At 37.5% G+C, this 20054-nt stretch overlaps 1 pseudogene; it reads right to left on the reverse strand.

Annotated features, from left to right (window-relative positions):
• Window positions 1-7949: 7949 nt before the first annotated feature.
• Window positions 7950-16913, reverse strand: LOC109078154 (annotated as a pseudogene).
• Window positions 16914-20054: the final 3141 nt, after the last annotated feature.

A 20054-nucleotide genomic window follows, 5' to 3' on the forward strand; every position in this document is an offset into this window, starting at 1 on the left:
TCTCACCGTGTCCGTGTTCAACAAGAAACAGACGTTATTTGCACCAGTCTGTGAGCAGCTAAGTTTGGCACATCCAGAATGGCGGCAAAGACAGATGAGCAGAAACATTGACGCTGTCAGTTGGCAGAGAAAGACAATGCTGTTGAGACAGCAAACAGAAGGAGTCGTGAAGAGGGAGGGGGGATAAACATGAACAAAAGTGAGCGGGAGCGAGAAATAAAGGAGTTATTTTTAGCGCGTGCAATGATTAGATTTGCTTCCCTGTTGCACCGAGCCAAGTTTGGTCGGGTGGCTGTCAATATGAGTTATTGCATAGACCTCACTCTAATCAGAGGTGTGTTCCCGTGCTTGTGTGAGTGACGGAGAGCGTGTGTGTAAATGAGTGCGTGGTCCATGCACGTACAGTAGCTGTGTGTGCGCGTGCATGAGCTTGTGTGATTGTCTGTGTATAAACTGCATGCACTCCTATTAGCTACTTAGCGTCTGGAGATGTTGGTTTAGCTTGGTGGATGGTATCTGGTATTCCCTGCAGTGCCAGTTTGGTGCAGTGCCACTAATGAGCCATCTGGTGCTCTTACCATCAATCCCAAAAGTCCTGGGACCATCGCCCAGAATCCTGCACCCCTGTACTCAGCCAAATGATGAGGCCGCTGTACGGAACAAGATCAAGGGCAAAGGACAAAGTTTGCTCATTTCAAAAGTACAAAAATATATATTTTCATTATTTTATGGTTTAATTTACATATATTTAGAGATGTTTTGTATTTTATGTGTTATGTATATATCATTATTATACTGTACTATATAATAATATATTAGTCTCTCGCTATAAATATAAAGATGATTAAAAAATGAAATAAATATATAATTGGCCCCTTTTTTAAATGTAAATTGCATAAATTAGTGAGGTTTGAATTACTAAAATAAGAAAATAATATTTGTAATATATTTATTAAAATATTACAAAAACTGTAAAAATACTTTTGCATTTTTACCATAATTTAATTAGTATATGTTTATGAATTTTAATATGATCAAATAACTGTATCCTTGGCCCATGAAATGCTTAAAAAATGTTCCATTATGGAGATTTTATATATATATATATATTATGATATATTATATATATATATATATATTTATTTTTATATTATAAACTAATTTGTTATATATAGTAGGCCTACTATATACCTCTATATATATAACTACTCATCTTAGTAAACCAATTTATCTATCTTAGAAACATCTATGTAACTAAAATAAATATTAAATTAAAAATTATATAGAAAAAAAACTTAAACCAAGACATACATAAACTCTTTCAAGGAAGATGGCAACTTGAGCCGTGAAATACCCAGTTCTCATCATCAACCTGATTACAAGTGATCAGAGATGTAAGAAAGATAATGAAGCCAAAAGGACAATAATATAAACAAATACTATCCACTCCTTTCAAGAAACAAATCAATGCAAACAATGTAAATGTTCTCAGCATGCTCAAAGGACAATTATTTAAACAATTACTTTGTAGTTCTTTCAAGAGCCAAATCCATTCTTGGCTTTCAATAATCGCACTTTGATTGATTAATAGCCTGGAGTATTGCTTACAAACACACACACACACACACATAACAGGAAGCTCTTTGTTTTTTGTAATGATTAAAACCTAATTCTATAATCTATTACATCAGTATGTGATTACATCAGATCCATTCATTTCCGTGGTTTTGCGGCTGGTTGGTATCAAATAATAGGCTTCATGGAGCAGAAAAATGCAATAGGAACTTCTGAAATTGTAATTGGGGCAATGCTCTTTCAGATAACCTTCAGAAGTTGGAAATAACAGATTCTTTCATAATGGGGTTGTGCTACTGTCCCCAGGATAACAAATTGCATTGGCTATGGAACACTGAATAACCAGCTAACAAGAACATTGGTTTTTGTGAGGAAATGTGAGCAAATAATTGCACTTTTGGAAACTCACTTTTTGTCTCATTGCTAGTATAATTAAAAGCGACCTTGGTTTACCTGTTACTCTAAAGCAGAGCTTGAGTGTCAAGGCTTTTCAAAAAGGCTTTGGAATTAGTGTTGTAAAAATAAAATCAGAAAATCATCTTTAAGTTATTCAATCACTTGAAAATTTAAACTGAATCATGCTTAAATAAATAAGAAAAATCAAATAAAATAGTTTTTTTTTTTTACTTAATCTAAAAAAAACTTAAGGAATGTTGCTTTGAAAGCTAATTAAAATAATAAAAATGTAGCTGAGTTAGCCTACTAAAATGACTAAAACTGAAAATGAAATAAAAAGTAATTAAAGCTATAGAAATATTTATAAATTAAAAAATGCACATAAAAGGACTAAAAATAAAACAAAAATGTATAAATTTATAAAACTATCAAATCTAGTTTAATAAATGTATATTTAATAACGTATAGTAAATAACATTTAATAAAACCGTTGTTAACATGAGATTTAGTGTTTGCAAATTAAGTGTACTTTGAATGTCAAACCACTAGGTGACAGCATGTTGTCATTTGACAAAATGTCACCAACGCTAATCAAAGTACAACAGAGATCCATAACCATTAATGTCATTCTGTAAGACTTTAAACAGAAATCTTACAAACAATAAGCTACTTTCTGAATCCAAGCCACTTAACTAAATACTGCCTGCTCTCAAGCCTAATAGCAAGCCAAAACATGTAGGTGTCCCATATGAAGCTGCTTAAGTTGCTGGTTTCAAGTGTCTAGTGTTTAGATACAAAGTAGTATTTTCTAGACACTGTCTAGATTTTATCTTTCCCCCCCCCCCCCCTCCCCTTTTTCCGTTGTGCTGACTCGCATGTTCTGAAGTGCACACATTTATCACATGAAACAAATTTACAATGTCCAAAAGGTGCTATTTAAGGTAAATACTATCATTTAGCACGCATGCTAATATGTACACAGTAGAGGAAAGTAAGATTAGTGTTAGCAAGGATGCGAGTGCAAGTGTCCCATACTCAGAATTCGTGCTCTGCATTTAACCCATCCAAAGTGCACACACACAGCAGTGAACACACACACACCGTGAACACACACCCGGAGCAGTGGGCAGCCATTTATGCTGCGGCACCCGGGGAGCAGTTGGGGGTTTAGGAGTCAAACTCTTTAACCACTAGGCCACGACTTCCCCATCGTGTGCAGTCTCACGTTCCCACTCTTTCACTTGTAAATTTCTCAGCTTCACTCTTCATCTGTTTCTCTGTATTTCTGCTGATTATTGACTCTATAAATACCGATGAGGCTTGAGACGTGTAAAAGGCTTCCTGTCAGTACCTCACTAACCAAATCACTACGTCCAGACCAGCATGCTGAGTCAAGTGACAACACTGAGTAAGCTGAAGCGTTACCAATGCCGTGAAAGATGAAGTAAAGCCTCATTCCCAGCTTAGTTATGGGAAACTGAAACTTTCTCAAAGAGGTTGTGTTTTGACCCCCTGGCCTCTAGAATCCTTTAGCTTCAAGTGCTTCCCTCTGTCCCCAGCCACAGCACCTCGTCCCAGGCTCTGGGTGTCACCACAGTCCATCTGCCAACAATACTTTTTCGCTTACAAAAAGTATTGTTGTCGCTTTATAACATTACGGTTGAACCACTGATGTCAGATAGACTATTCTGACGATGTATTTCATAATTTTCTGGACTTTGACACTGTTATTTACTTGGCAGTCTATGGGACAGTCACAGGCCTCCCAGTTTTCATCCAAAATATCTTAAATTGTGTTCCGAAGATAAACAAAGCTTTTACAGGTTTGGAACCACATGGGGGTAAGTGATTAATGACAAAAGTTTCATTTTGGGGTGGAGTATCCCTTAAAACAACATTATTAAACAACAACATGTATGTTAGACCCTATTCCATCTAATCTACTAAAAGAGGTGCTTCCAGAAGTCATAGATCCTTTATATTATTAATTTGTCAATGTCATTAGGATATGTCCCAAAAACCTTCAAACTGGCTGGTATTAAGCCTCTCATTAAAAAAAGAACACAACTTTGGCCCCAAATATTTAATTACAAACCTATCTTGAATCACCCTATTCTTTCAAAGATACTAGAAAAGGTAGTATCATCACTAGAACAGATTTCATCAGATTTTGATGAAATCTAAGAGCTCTCTGACCCTGCATAGACTGCAACACAACTGAAATGTTCCCAGACCCAGAAATGTAGTAAGGACATTGATAAAGTATGCGCACACTTTCTCCTGAATGTAAACAACACTGATTACATTGATTATGTTCTGGGGAAAGCGTGCATATGCATTGTGGTACTCTCCAAAATGATGGAAGACGGTAACTCGGGGAGAAGGATTGTTGAATACATTTTTGTTTTCTTTGCACACAAGAAGTATTTTCGTAACTATGGTTCAAAATTAAATTTGAACCACTGATGTCAAATAGACTGTTTTATCGATGTCCTTGCTACCTTTCTGGGTCTGGGAACATTTCAGTTGTGTTGCTGTTTACGAAGGGTCAGAGTGCTCTCAGAATTCAGCAAAAATATCTTAATTTGTATTCTGAAGATGAACAAAGGTCTTATGGGTTTGGAATGTCATGAGGGTGAGTAATTAATGAGAGAATTTTCATTTTTGGGTGAACTAACCCTTTAAATAACTTTAACTACTATGTACTTATATTTAAGTTAATCATTACAATGCACTTATTCTTTTTATCAAATACTTTCATGTAATCACAGCTTTAATAAATTTCTGTACTTACATCAATAATTACACTGTTGACTCTACTTCTACAACTTAACCCAATGCACCAAACCTTTCCTTAACCTTAAATGTATGCCACCTCAATAGCAGCAAATGTGCTTTGCAATACGACATGAACATTATACATTGTACCAAACAATTAATCTGAATGTGTTGGTTATAGGGTTGTATTCCATGAAAAATGTAATACAGACTGCATTTTAATTGAGAGTTGTAGTGTTTAATTAAATTGAATTTAATTAAAAAAAATTTAAAATTAAATTTATTTTATTTTATTTGTTTATTTTATAAACCACGCTTGAGGAGCACTTTATTATAATCTTCATTATCCACCTTATTCCTAAACGTAAGCCTACAGTATGTAAGCCTATGGGTGAGACTTTCAGTTGATTAGCTGCTATAGGTAAATAATGAGAAGAATAACAACGTGCAGTAAATGATAAAACTGTTTGCATTACAAACCAGAGTGTTCATAATTAAGATAATAAACTAAAATTATATGGCGTAAGCGCGCTGTATCCATGGCGATGTTGTTTCTGCATTGGTGACTCGCCACACTCCCCCCCTAAAGCATCTGTGAATAGATAGGTGAGAGAGTAGGGGTGGGGGAGAAGTGTTAGTCGACGGACCTGCCCATCCTGACCACATCCTTGACAGCCCGTCAGCGTTGTCGTGGGCAGCTCCAGCCTGATGTTGCACCTTGAAATGAAAGTCCTGGAGCCTGAGGAACCACCAAGTGATTTGTGTGTTCATGTCTTTTGCTCAAGCCATCCACTGTAGCGGCACGTGGTCGGTCACCAGCGTGAAGCTCCTGTCCAGCAAATAATAGCGCAGCTCTAGGACCGCCCATTTAATGGCCAGAGGCTCTTTCTCCACGGTTGCATACCTGGTTACAGCTGGAGTGCGCTTCTGACTGATGTAAATGAGCACCCTCTTCTTCCCCCTTAGCTTGTGACAAGACTGCACCCAAGCCGGCACTGGAAGCAGGATGAAGGGGCAACCGAAGTCAGGGGAGTGAAGGACGAACGATGAGGAGAGCGCACATTTGAGCATTTGGAATGCTGTCTCTGCCTCCATAGACCACTTTAGTTTCTCCGGCTGCCCCTTTTTTGACAGGTCTGTCAGCGGGCTGGCTATGGAAGAGAAGTTAGGTATGAAGCATCTATAGTGGCCTGCAAAACCCAAGAAGACAAGTACCTTGGTCTTATTGATGGGCTGGGCCACTTTCTGAATGGCTTCAATCTTCTTACTCTGCGGCTTGATGAGACCCCGACCGATCTGGTAACCCAAATATTGCCTTTGTGAGGCCCAGATGGCATTTTTTTGGGTTGGCTGTGAGTCCAGCCCAGCGCAACTCCATCAGCACTCTCCGCAACCAGTCGAGGTGGTCCTCCCAGCTCACCGAGTGGATGACTACATAGTCCAATTATGCTGCCGCACACTCCTGATGTGGCCGTAGTAGAATGTCCATCATCCGCTCGAACGTGGCTAGGGCTCGTGCAGGCCGAAAGGTAGAACTTGGTACTGCCAGTGGCTGCTTGGGGTGGTCTTTTCTCTTGTTTCAGGAGTCAGGGGCACCTGCCATAACCCTTTGTCAGGTCTAGCATGGATATGAAATGGGCCCCGCCCAGCCGGTCCAGGAGCTCATCCACTCTGGGCATGAGATACCCATCAAAGCTGGAGACCTCGTTAAGCCGTCGAAAGTCATTACAGAAGCGGAAAGTGCCATCTTATTTCAGGACTATAATGACGGGACTGGACCACGGGCTACGGGATGCTTCTATTACCTCCAACTGACACATCCTCGTTATCTCCTCCTCTATAGCCAGCCAGCGAGCCTCTGGTACCCGGTAGGACCGCTTCTGAAAACCAGGGGGTGTACGAATCTTGAATCTCTTATTGTATGATGGTGGTCTGCCCGGGAAGTTTGTTGAACACATCCATGAACTGACTGACCAGGGTACTTAATTCTGCTTTCTGATTTGAGTACAGCTGCTTTCCCACTGCCATAATGGGTCTTTCTTGGCCAGATGTTCCCATGGTACAGTCCAGTTCTTCAATAGGTTTACATGGTATATTTGGTATATGGTATTATATCTCGTCTGCGTCCCAGCTGGCAGATGCGATTTGGAGAAATTTGGATGTGGCTGTTGGTAGGAGCACCAAGATCAGATCTCTTGGTTGGAATTGGTTGGAATAGGCTGAACCAAGGTGACGGAGCTGCCAGAATCCAAGACCACCTTTACTTATTTGCCACCGATCTGAATGGTACACTCTGGAGCTCCACGGGGGACAGCCCAATGCACAATGCAGCCAGCCAGCCATGTGCGGGCTCCCATGACCACTTTCTCAGCGACCTGTGTGGCAGTTGGATCTCCAGACAGCAACCAGAGGTGAGCGAGGCGCGTTAACTGTGTCGCTTGTACTCTCACGGGGACGTGCTCATCATAAATACATTGACAGAACTGCCTTCTCCCCCATTTAAATGCAGTCCAGGTGAGTAGCTTCAGGTGCCGACAATCAGCATGCGTCCTGGAGTAATCAATGTGAGCGCCCTGTATCCATGGCGACGCTTTTTCCGTATTGGGTGACTCGCCACAGTAAAACACACCAAGATGCAGCAAAACAAGTGGTTTTGAACACCTGAAAATAGCTGGAAGCAAATTAAACCGGAAACAAGACCCAAAAAATATATAAATGGCCATGCCTATTTTTACGTGAAGAATAAGGTTGATAATTTGAATTTAATGAGGTAGAATTAAAATGGAATTAATATATGTAGATTTTTTTTTTCATTTAAAGAGATAGTTCACCCAAAAATGAAAATTCTGTTAATAATTACTCACCCTTATGGCATTCCAAACCCATAAGACTAAGCATTAAAAAAACTAAATTCAAAAAATGTAAAAAACAAAACTCGAAACAAGACAAATCATTTTGCTTCTGAAGTGATAGATCATACCAACATCCTGATGACAAGTCTAGCCTCCACATCAAGATCCACATGGATCCAACCCTGGACACCAGATCCTGTTAGAAAATATAATTTTTTTTCTAATACTCAAAACCAATTAACAGTTTTTTCTGGTACCCAAAACCTGTTAACAGCAATTGTGGTCTGGTACTCAAAATCAGTGTTTCACTGCATTTTTTCTAGTAAGCAAAACTCTTTTGGGAGCATAAAGCAGAAGACAGAAGTTTATTGAATAATCTAAGTTGCATCTGTTTCAATGCTCAGTCAGACTTCATCTGACTAGCACATATCCAACCAGTTTTATCATATCACAAGAATTAGCAATGGAAACATCCTCCAGTGACATTATAAATTTGAAATGGAGACATGTTTTATGCAAAGACAACACAGCACACAACATAAGACTAACGGAATAATGGAAAAATAGTATGAAATAATATAATATAGAATGAATGATCAATGTTTGAATCAATTAAATGAGTATATACATTTTTATAATGGATTATGATTAAACAGAATAATAAACCAATTAAACAATAAAAGATTATAAATGTAAAAAGAACAAAACACAAATGTATGGTTGTTCTCTTTAAGCAACACACACACAGAGGTTGCTACAAAGAATCCTTAAATCATTCAGCTCTCGTGCAGTACCTAGAGAATGAGTATCTTTTTGGCGAATAAGTACAAGGCACTCCAGCTATGGTGATTCTCTTAATGTCCTCCTGCTTGATGCCCAAGTTAGTGCCTTTTGTTGTGCCAGAGATCTGTCCCTTTATTGGCTCTTCCTGGGGAAAAAATTGAAATGATAACAGAAAAGCAAAGTAAAAAGAGGCCTATAACACTCAAAACCATAACCTAGATGGACAACTCCAGTACTGGAGATCCACTGTCCTACAGAGTTTAGCTTGATCCCCAATCAAACATACCTGAAAAACCTAACAAAAGTCTAAAGGATTGCTTGAAAATTGGAGGCATCAGAGCATTTTTTAATTATTATTTTGGTTGTGCATGCACACCTGTGCAGCACTTATCTGCATGCCTGCACATAACCATTATGCCCTTAAATGATCCAGCTCCTTTGGAAAAAATCATTTGCTAGACCAGGCGCTGGCGGCATGATCATCTATAGTCTCAGATGGATTCAACAAAACACTAGAGTGAGAGACTGAGTTTGTGACTACCAGCGCAGCTATCTATATATCATTTAGGCATGAAATGGTGTTTTCTAAAGATGAAGAGTAGGAATTTATTATCTGCATCTGAACTGGGAATAGAATTAGTAATCGCTGATGTCACGCCAATGAGATATTCGTGGATGCATTTTGAGCTTAGCTTGAAACGTAACTGAATTTAGTATGAGCAACGTTTAAAATAATGTTGAGTGACAGAATTGAGAAAAGAAAGACAAGAAGAATGGTCCTCACGTCAGTGATCTTTGGAGGAGGACACTGTGCCAGCTCCTGGTGCACAGGTCTCTATAGATGCAGGATTTTGTTGTGCCGCACCACACGCAGTTATACTTCTGATCAGCGTTCTTACACAAACTGCAGTCCTCACGTCTAACCGAGCAGTTGTAGAGCACCACTGAGTAGAAAAACGGAGTAAACAAAACAACAATGAACACTGAATTCATCTTCAACAAAAAAACACTTCAAACAACTGAACTTGAAAAAGATCTCCTAGCCTAGACTTTTTGATTTGTAGAGAAATAAACACTGCTGTTTATCACTGTTTTGGAAATTAATTTATGCAAATTAGGATGTTTATTTTTGTATGTGTTGATTTATTATTCATTTATTGATCAAGTTCGATTCTGTCACAAACTGTTCTGTGGCAGATAAATACTGCTCAGAATATGTAGGCTGGCAGTACTACAGTCATGCCCAAAAATAAGGACACCCTTGGTAAATATGATCAAAGAAGGCTGTGAAAGCTTCTGCTATGGCCATGGTTCCTTGACCTGAACCCTATAGAAAATGAGTGTGGTGAACTGAAGAGCAGCACCACCAACATGGAGCTGGGAATCTAAAGGGTCTGAAGTGATTCTGGATGAAGGAATGGTCTCTGATCTCTTGTCAAGTGTTCTCTAACCTCATCAGGCATTATAGAAAAAAAAATTTGAGGTTTAAAAAAGAATTCAATAAAAAGGGTGTCCTTAATTGTGGCCAATGTGTATTAGAGAAAAACATTTATTTCATAATGATTTTTCCCCCCATTTTAAATTCTTATTATCCAATGAAAGGTTAGATTTTTGTGAATTTATAAAATAAAAGATCAAAAGGATTAACAATGAAGATTAATTTTCACAGCCTTCTTTGATCATATTTACCAAGGGTGCCCTTATTATTGGGTATGACTGTATATTTTTATAGATACTGGCCTCTTAAAAAGTGTCAATGTACTACACTGTAATTAAACAAGATTCAGGAAATAAGTTTTCAAAACATAATTTACAACATAAGTTAACCTGCTTATTTTAAGATGTTCATTAGATGTTTGTACACAACCTTTCCAGATTTTTAAGTTCCATATGTTTACTGGATAAACTCAGCTTTAGAGCAGTTTTCCTGTTTCTGTAAACTACGATGATGAAAATTCATTGAAATGTACCTCTGAGGGTGCTGTCAATCTTCCTGTCCGTGAGTTTATCTTTTATGTAGAACGTCACATTCACCTCTGGCTCTTTGTCATATTCAAATTGCATGAAAAACAGTAGAAAGGCATCATTTAAGACACAGATACAGGCAAACACATCACTGCATCTGGAACAACTGTGCGCCGCAACAAATTCTCCCCTTGCCAACATGATGTCTTTGTGAACCCGATCACTATGTGTTTGTTACGCCCACATAGGACTTAGCCCTACACACATGTGCAGCTCAATAGCTGTGAATGCCATATTGGCTGCTGCTCAAACTCCAGAAACAAATCGATGTGTGAACAGAGAAGAAGTAGAAAGTGAGGGAGACGAGTGGAGCGTACTGACCTCATATCCCTCAAATTTGTACTTCGACCCATCGGCCTTCACAGTCACCTCGCCCACCTGTTTCATGAGCTCGGTGCCGATCTGAAAGGTTCTGCCCTGAGAGACATGAAGAAAGAGTATTGCTGTTTATGCAGACTCTAAAAATAGGTATTTTACTATAAAAATCATGCTGACAAATGGCCTCACTGAGATATTGGGTAAATATTTTCTTTAGTATCTTTATTGCTCTCCTAAATATTTGATTCTGATTGGTCAATGGTTCTGTGATAAAATATCTAGTTGTTGCTAGAAATATATTAAGCGATACAAGAGACATCAAACTAGCACAACTATGTTTGTTACTAGGGACAAAGGTCAAATAAATATAAATATAATTTTCTAACTGGACATCATCTGTTAAGGTTACAGACATTTACTAAAACAACTCTCAACGCAATGTGTAATACATTCATATTAATATATTGCACATTTTTATGGACTGTAAAACCATTTTAATTAAAATAATTCAATATCATACCTCAATTTATGTACAGTATTTAGAAAGAAGCAGTGTAAAAAGCCAGATAACACACAGCCAGGTGGTCATTATCACAAAATAAACCCCATCCCAATCAGCTTTTTTGGCCATATTGTCTAAATGACTGTACATTAGCCATTACATATCTTAAAAAATCAAACATTTACATACTATATACTCAAGGATATTGCCTGCATGTATTTTAAATACTATTATACCAAGTGTAACAACCACAGAATGTACAATAAGAAGTAATGTATGTACTTTACCAAATATATATCCAGATTTTTGCCCTGAAATTGGATGGGGGTTTTAATTCCAACCGGAATAAGCAGAGGTTCTGGGATCTCAAACTGTGGACACCTATCATCCTGCAAGAATCATAAAAATAATAAATAAAACTGTTATTAGTACTCTTTTGTCACAAGTTGATCTCTCACCATATATTAAAGCATAAACAGGCATATTAATTTATATATGCATGCACTCTTCCTAACATGACTCACCTCCATGTGTTGTATGATATGATCACCCTTGACAGTGTCATCTCTATCACTGCATGTGTGATCCTGACTGTTCCACTGGCAGCCCCACTTACTAGTCACACATGCAATGCATCTGCAGGACACAATAGCAGCCAGTCAAAAGACTAATCCAAAGAAATGCTAAAAGGAAGACACATTTTTAAAACATTGCCTGATACTCACGGTGTGTTCTCCAATTTTTTCACCACGTCTGCACAGTTGTAGAACTCAAATGCACCAAATGCCACTTCAATGCCATCATTCATCATGATCATCACTGGCACTGCCACAAAATCTACACGCATGCAAACTTCAGAATATATCTGCTAATAGATTCAGCTTCAGTGTAATTGTTGGATCTGATCAGTCTCCAAAAATGAAGAAATAAATGAAAAAGTATTCATGTTTGATGTCATTTTTAGGCATTTTGTGAGATAAAAACAATCCGTTTGTTGAGTGAGTAAAGGAGGCATCGAGAGAAGGGATCACAGAAGGCAAGCAGGATACTCTCACCTTGCGTCTCAGGTATGGGCGGTATGTACTCAGAGAGCGGGAGATCACAGATGAACCGTGCGTTTTCCATCGTTGCCTGACTGCAATAGTCACCAAATACACATGTAAATCTAGCAGGATTGCTGATACTGGGGAGGGAGGGGATGTCAATCATCACCTGCAAGTTTAAACCAGAAAATAAGGATTTAGGGGAAAATGAAATATAAAATACCAGTTCTCAAACTTTTAAACGTTAAATATACACGTTTTCTGGCTGTTTGGGATTATTGGATGAGGGATTTTAAATACTGAATATTTAGAGCTAAACAAACAAGAAAAAATTAAATAAATAAATCACTTAAAACTTTATTATTATTAATATTATTATTATTATTATAAATATTAATGACTTTTTTTCAATCACTTTTTTTTTTTTTTCAATTTTATGGATTTCCATAACTACATGTTACGCTTCATTACCTTTTGTGTGTGTGTGTGTGTGTTTGTGTGTGTGTGTGTGTGTGTGTGTGTGTGTGTGTGTGTGTGTGTGTGTGTGTGTGTGTGTGTTTGTGTACATGTTATGCTTCAGTACCTGTGAATTATATGTTTTCTTCCAACTGATGTTGGGGGGCTCGAAGGACTCAATAGTTACACATGTTTGTTTTGGACTCCACAACCAGGTGATCTTTCCTTCTCCTTTTTGACAATCCTTTTTCCTTGTACAACTGCAAGAGCAAAGCAGACAAACACAAGTAATGAGCAATACTGCATTCACTTTAACTGGACTGTACATAGATATCTACTACAATGGGATTTGTAAACAATTTCCTGTTCTAAAAAATAGGTTATTAGGGATAGAAGGAGCCATAGTCATTACCCTGTCCTTCACCAGACAAGAGTTCTCAAATCAAGTTGTGCATTTGGTAATAAAATGAGTCTTACCGGCCCTCCAACACACACCAACCACAATATGGGTCCCGTTGGGACAAACATGACTGACAGTCATTCTTCTGCTCACAGGCCTGCACTGGCACTTTGGTGATCTAAGCAAAAGAGAAGCAAGACAATCAAGATAACAAAATTTCTCAGGTTACTTGTATAACCTGGTTCCTTGAGAAGTCATGAAGTCATATTGATGCTATGTGCAGGCTTCCAAAAAAGAAAGATATCATTGCTATAAATATAGCCCTCATTTCCAGGTAATTTATGTACCCAGAGGGGCCAGAGGCCACAAGCTGGATCGCCGTCTAAGACTGTCCCCCAGCCCATGAGGGAGGCATCCATCATGGTCATCTTTCAGTGACAACACTCCCAAACCATGGGACCCTGGGTTAGAAACCAAGGTTCTGTCTAACCCTGGCAAAGCCCGACTCCTCCAATACAATGCAGTGAAGGGTATTTTATACTTCAGTGATTGACTATTATTTGTCTTTGCATTTTTGTTTATTATAAAAAGAAATGTAACCAAATTGAGGTAACTGATTATAAAAACTACCAAGGCTTTAATTTATTATGTTTTAAGACTTTGAATAAGAACATAACACAAATAAGTCTTCTGAACAAGTTGAAAGTAATTTGAAATGTTTATAATTTAGGCCAGACTCGACTTACTTTACCTAACCTGAGAACAAAAATAATTAGGTTAAATGTGTTAAGATCAGAGCACAAAAAGAATATGACAGCCTGCTGTTACATTTTTGTGGCAGATGACTAGAGTCTAGGGATGTCACGGAGACATCTGTGTTCCTTCTAGCTTGGCAAGCCTGCATTGTTTAAACAGGTTTTAACCAGTGGATGATCTCTGCTTACTCAACATGAGGCGTGTACCATGATGGTAGATGAACAAATTCAGAGTTACAAGATTAGTTTAAATTAAACTAAACAACTTTGTTGGTACCATGATGCTGATTATCAACTTTCTTTGTCAACTCAGGCTTTGATCTTAAGTTTTTGAAGTGCGTTCCCATTAATGTGTGACATCAGAGGCAAACAGCCAATCACATGCCTTGCAACACAGAGCAAGTGTGATTCACTTCCGGCAAGAAAGCCAGTGAGATCCAAAACTCTTTCTAAAGTTTAAAAGGTCGAAGAATATGAGGAATTTAAATGGATTTACACTGAAGAAAGTACTTGTCCATGAAAGAGGACAAAACAATTAATGAAAATAATCTTCTAAAATTGCTTCTAATTTATTAATAAAGGATAATCTATTGATTCTACAGCTTATTTATATTACATATGATCTGTATATATTAATATTCATTTAAAATAAGTGCTTTATAATAATTGTTAAACTAAAATTGCTTCTAATTTATTAATAATAACTCAAATCATAACAATTATATAAATCATATACAATAATTCTCAGTAATTATTACTTAATTTAGAGGAAGAGAAACTGGGGGAGTAACTTTTTTGCATCAGACATGTCACTTTGTTCACATCTGACTGGTCCAATTTCAGATTGAGATCTCTTACCCAGAACATTATCTCCCCCGGAGCAGGTTAGCTGTGGAGCATAATTTACTATGACAATGAACGCAGCTAAAAGCCAAGCCGCTATGGTACAGGCCCCTGATCTGTATGTTGTGGACGTGTTCATAAACAAACCTTTCTTCCAGTGGTAATGTACAATATGGTACAGGCCCCTGATCTGTATGTTGTGGACATATTCATAAACAAACCTTTCTTCCAGTGGTAATGTACAAATGATCCAAAGCTGAATTAAAAAAGAGGTTTTTGTTCACCCCACCGTCTGTACGTTCCCCTGGAATCTTGTTATAAAGGTCAGAGTGGCTGGGGTCAAGATGCACCTGCAAGCAGAAAGTTACAAGTATTTCCACGCAGTATAGCACACATCAGTCATATTTTATTTTATAAGTGATTTACAAATGAAGAGTTCACATGACAAAGCCTCTAAGTGCCATATAAAAATTTTCTTCTAAAATGAGGATTTTTCTTAGACTCTAGGTTCAGTCATTTCACTTTAATAGCAATGAGTAGGTTCTTTTCATTGCCATTAATATGAAATAACTGAACATAAACATAGGAGCCTGAGAAAAATCCTCATTTTAGAAGAAAATTTCAAATATACACTGTCTAAAATGAACATTAAGTTAAAGTAAGTCTTGGGTTTAAGTGCACCACTCAAGTGGTTGTAGATCATAAAGCATCCATTCTTAGGTTTAATCCAACAACCTTTATGTTGTCACCTTTAAGACATCTGCTCCACTGGTTCCCAAAAATGCCACAGTGTGCTCATGTTCTACCGCCACAGCTACAGCTGTCAGCATGTCATTTCGGGTGTAGATTGGTTCGACAGTCAGAGCATACTCAGGTTTACTGGCTAGTGGAGACGGCAGGAACTCTGCGCCACATTTATATCCCTTCACCATGTCCTTCTGTTGGGCGAAAAGACACACCACCTTCAGAGGGTTCATAAAGGCCCACACAAAATAGAACCAGAATTTAAGTAACACAACAACTCACGTCTCTTTTGGTCCTGCAGATGGCCTCAGTCTTGGAGATGTAGGGTGAATAAACAGTCTTTGGTTTCTCGTCCCCCAGAACTTCTCCTATGTAGCAGGACTCAATCACCTCCTCAAGCCTGGCGTTAATGCTGCTGAGCGGGTACATGCACAAGGCAGAATGGCCACCATCCTCATCCGTGCTGAACACCGCAAACAGAACTTTATCATTGAGATTTGAGGAATGATCTTCCTAGCCAAAACTTCTCCTGGTCTGGCCAGATACGCTGCTTGGACCTTGTTGTACGTGTTCTCCTGTTGTTCAGTTTTGATGGAGCAGTTGAGCTGGAGCTCGGTGTAAGAATAGTAATAATGGTCATTCTCACACAGACGTGCTATAAATGTGATATTCCTACTGTCGCTGGTGCCTGGAGTGCGTGAGAACAAGAAGTAGATGTAGCCATCGTCTTTGAAAGCATGACGAAAGTTGTGGAGGTAACGCTGGACAAAAGGACTAGCTTGCACAGTGGAAGCTTCAACCATGTTCTCAAAGATATCTGTTTCTCCATGCTCCTGCAGCAATCGGGTGCTGATGAGTTTCGAACTGTCAAAGCTACCATAACCCTTCCCCACTAGAAATACGCTGAGGTTTGCATTATTATTAGCTTCTATAAAATAAGAAATTACTCCCACAACGGCAACAGACTCCTCTGTGCTGGCTACGTATTCTCCTGTCTTCTCGCCTTTAGTGTCACTGTAGTACACCTGTTTGTCCACGCTGTTGAGGTTTACCAATGAGCAGATGCCCCTGAAAAGGCTTCCACAAACAATCAAGGTGCTGCTGGCGGAGTTAACCAGCAGGAGTTTGTTGATGTTGTCCATATCTTTTGTGTCAGTGCACAGTGCAGTGATTGGTGCAGGGCATCGTGGGTTGTCCTTCTTAGGGCCTGTTACAGCACTGCTCTCCAGCTGTAGTTTATAGTTGAGCTGATAGATGTTATTAATGGCACCCACGTAAATTCGTCCAGTTTGAGGGTCCTGAACGACATTGTTGATGACGGTATCAGACAAGAAATAATCTTGAGTATCATCACAGCAAGATGAGCCAAAACACAGCAGCAGGGACAACGCTGCCAGGACCCTCCACGCCATCTCTTGAAGAGAGAGAAAGAAAACAATGTATACATCACATAAGAGGCCAGCGACCAAGCTACACAGCCTGTGCAAAAGTCATCACCAAATCACTAGGGTGATATCTTGGTTTAATCTAAAAAACATACAGTTCATACTTGAAATGACATAAACAAACGTTTCCTATTATGAACATGTTTTTAATTTGTTAATAAATGAAAAAATGCCATGGTGATACAATGGTCCTATCATAACAAGTTGGGCATAATCTTTGATTGTTATTTTTAGGATAAAAAGAAAAGAAGCTATGTTAAAAATATTTGTAAAATGAAAAACTTTGTCCACCAAATCTAAGTCATGTAAACCAACATACAGAAAAATGCAGAAAAAAAAATAAATAAACCAGGGAATTCTATAGATTGAATCTTGCATCACAGCTTGCTACACTGGAATGCAGTGAACTGTTAGGTACTAAACACTGCACAACATCAGACACACTGCAGTGTTTTTTTTGCACAGTGTTTTTTTTATAACTTACAGCTCTTGCAGAAACCCTTTTTCTCTTTTTGTCTTGATGTTACAGTAAACAGTTTACAAAACTTATTAAATGAACAGTTTAACTTTTTCACAACATTTATTCATCCTCATGTTGTTCTAAACTGGTTTGACCTCGACAGCTTCATCATCCGATCCACCATTAAATGACACTACTAAGATTTGCTGATGATACATGCATACTCTTTTGTGCCCGTGGTCAGTTTCATAATTTATGCACTGTGTGTTCGAAGCTAAAATGAATGCATTTCCCATCCACTGTATTTGCATACAAAAAAAAAAAGATTGATCAGAATTTCTCCTTTTGTGTTTCAAAGAACAGAAGTCATATGAGTTTCTAACAACATGAGGGTAAATAAATGCTGTTTTTTTATTTTTTTTATTTTTGGTTGAACAAACACAATTTATCAAAAATTAAAAAAATTAACCTCAACCAACCTATACAAAATTTAACCTATTTTTAGAGAATACTATAAAATAACATAATTTTTCATCAGTTTACAGAAGTTATTTCAAACACCCGATTGACATTATAATGTGAGTTCAGAGTGTTGTTATTCTCATATATTGTTGTACTGTGTACTAAGTAGTAATGGGAGAAATTAACCTTCTCAAAAATTGGAATCAATTGAACCAATTTAGCAAAATGATCCATAATGAAACAATACACGGTGGTCATGGCTGTATGAAAAAAACAGCTTTTAAAACTCAAAGCAAATATTTTATTGAAGTTATAATATTTTACGTATATCTCAATGAGACCAGATGAAATTTCTAAATTATCTAAGCTAACAGAGTATGTTAAAAATGTAAAAGACTGGATGACCAATAATTTTCTCCTATTAAATTCGGATAAGACAGAGATATAACTTTACTGGACCAAAAAACAGTACACAGAATCTCGTAGATTACAATTTGCAACTAGACGGATGTACTGTTACTTCCTCTACAGTCGAAAATCTGGGTGTTATATTAGACAGCAACTTGTCTTTTGAAAATCATATTTCCCATGTTATAAAAACAGCATTCTTCCATCTTAGAAACATTGCCAAGCTACGAAACATGTTACCTGTTTCTGATGCAGAAAAGCTAGTTCATGCATTCATGACCTCTAGACTGGACTATTGTAATGCCCTTCTAGGTGGTTGTCCTGCATCTTCAATACACAAGCTATGGGTAGTCCAAAATGCAGCGGCTAGAGTTCTTACCAGGTCAGGTACACAAACATTTCCAAGACACTAAAAGTTCCTGACACAGCTGGCAACATAATTCCTAAGTTTAGGGGGAATAAGACTTTTATATATAAATATTTTTATATTGTAAGTATAACTTTCATGTCCGAACACCATGCCTAATGCCACTCTTGACCATGAAGAACACAGGACGGTTTGAATATGCTAAAATCAATAGGTGCATGGAAGAATGTTTTAAGAAGTCATTAGACCAAGCTATTTAGGGGTTCTTTGCTGCTGCAGGAAGTACAATTTCTGTGAAGGCTATTTCTTATATATATTTTGTTTTTTAAGTATCAGGCCACTATGTCAAATATTAAGATGATCACTGGATTTCCAGAACAATCACCCCAATGTATCCAAATAGTTTGCTCTTATTCCTTATTTTTACATTTCTTCTTATTATTACATTATATTCCATATTTGTCAATTTGTAACTATGTTAAGGAGACAATTATTCATTTTATGTTTTTATCGTTGTGATGGATGTGTTACTTTTCTTGCTATCTAAGGCATAAATTGTGTTGCTTAATATAAAATGCTTAATAAAAATGTAATATTTTACATGACCCTCTTCATGTGACAATTCATCCCACGGCTGTGCAGACCACAGACTAGAGGAACTGAAAAGCAATTTTACTTAATATAGAATAACTGTAGTGATAACAGATAAAGTCTGACCAAGTAACCACTCAGCTAAAAGAAACAGAAAGCAGAATAATCACTCACCTTTCTGAGAAACAACTAATGATGGCATTGGATTTGGAAATATGACACGTTTTGACATATGACTTTTTTAACAACTGAGTATATTGCTACAAAAGATCTACTGAAAGCAAACGTCCCGCCCATGAACATGTGCACCTCAAAGCAGAAACCACACACAGGAAGAGAGCTAAAAAGAGAGCTAAAAATTGCCAGCAAGTCTGTTTTGAAGGACACCTTCCGGCCAATCATTAATAAAATCAATATCCTGTTGTTGCAGGATACTTCACTTAAAAGTGTCTATATGCTATATAACTATATATCTATATAACAATATGTATAGTTATAGATATTTAGACTTTTGAGACACTCCCCAGTGTTTTCAGTTTTTATTCTTTGAATAAAAAAAATTCTTAAATAAGCCTAAATCACCATCAAATTAAGTATAAATGAATAATATCTTAATAATAATAACAATATAATAAATATAGGCTATAGCCTATATAAAAAATAAAATAGTCTGTATAGTAAATTTGTGTTTGTTTTATTAAATAACCAAATTCCCCGTGGCCATGCTCTTCAGTAGGTCACTGGTTATTTGCTGTGAGAATCGATGTGGCTTTTCCACAACTCGTAACATTCTTGATCAATATTCTAACACAATAAATAGGCTATGACATTAAGGCTTACATTTTAAAATA

The sequence above is a fragment of the Cyprinus carpio genome, chromosome B4 (genome assembly GCF_018340385.1).
Source record: "Cyprinus carpio isolate SPL01 chromosome B4, ASM1834038v1, whole genome shotgun sequence".
Classification (NCBI taxonomy): domain Eukaryota; kingdom Metazoa; phylum Chordata; class Actinopteri; order Cypriniformes; family Cyprinidae; genus Cyprinus; species Cyprinus carpio.